General features: G+C 43.3%; 1 non-coding gene across 1 annotated transcript; it reads left to right on the forward strand.

The window, feature by feature from the left end:
* Positions 1-269: 269 nt before the first annotated feature.
* Positions 270-359, forward strand: TRNAY-GUA (transfer RNA tyrosine (anticodon GUA)). The gene is given in 2 exon segments: positions 270-306; positions 324-359. It is a non-coding gene; the product is annotated as a tRNA-Tyr (tRNA).
* The last annotated feature ends 715 nt before the right edge of the window (positions 360-1,074 follow it).

A 1,074-nucleotide genomic window follows, 5' to 3' on the forward strand; every position in this document is an offset into this window, starting at 1 on the left:
AGCAATAGACAGATTTCACGTGGGTCATCACAGGAACTCCAACCTTAACACTACCACCACCACCACTAGTGTTACAAGAGCTGTGAACTGTTTGGCAGAAAAATGGCAGTTTTGTAACCAAAATCCAATTTTTCAGGAAAGTTATCTTTGTGCCATTTTTTTGGATGCTGTTTTGCTGTTGTTGAAAGCAATACATATGGAGACCCATTAGAGCCTAAGGCTATTGTTGATGTAGTCTTGACTCATTCTTGGCACCCTGTCTTCATCATCCTTCGATAGCTCAGCTGGTAGAGCGGAGGACTGTAGGCTGACTGTAGAAAGTAATCCTTAGGTCGCTGGTTCAATTCCGGCTCGAAGGAAAGGTTTTTGGAGACCGTTTTTGTCTTTCACTTATTTCTGCAGTTTACAACTTTGCAGAACTGCCCTTTCAAACCATATGCTGCTGTAAGCTCCATGAGAAATTTAGTCTACTTGAAACATGCCACTTCCGAGGATTTAAATTTTACTACCTGCCTTGTCTGTTTCAGCTGCTTCTTAGATCTATGGTGCTTTGACTGTTGCCACCTCTCTACCTAATCAGTCGCTGCCCATCACATGGGCTTCTCTTCCGCAGAGGCCGAATACCTTCCACAGACCCTTATTGGCTAGAGCAGACCTACAGTACAGAGCTTGTAGAGCATCTTTTAGCTGTGTTGGGTGTCGAAAACAGGGGTAGGTCCAGTTATTGAGGCCTTCTTGTTCCTTTTCCTGTCCTGTTCTTGCATTTTGAAGTTCTGAGGTATTGAGGGGTGGACTAAGAGAGATAGGGAAGAAAAATGTTTTTATGCTGACAGGAACACCATGATCATTTGGGTCCAGATATTTTCTGTGGCAGCCACTACACAGAGCTATAATCATTGGCCTGTGAGAGGATTGTGAATACCACTGTGTGCACTATCCTGAAGTGTATAATTACCTGGTCATTTCAATGGAGGTTTGTAAAGGCTGGAGATCATTACAAAAGAAATGAGTAAGAATGAGGCAATAGAGCTATATGAAGGTACACCACAGGCCAGGTTAATGAGGCATTCTGAG

This window comes from Cuculus canorus, chromosome 2 (genome assembly GCF_017976375.1).
Source record: "Cuculus canorus isolate bCucCan1 chromosome 2, bCucCan1.pri, whole genome shotgun sequence".
Classification (NCBI taxonomy): Eukaryota; Metazoa; Chordata; class Aves; order Cuculiformes; family Cuculidae; genus Cuculus; species Cuculus canorus.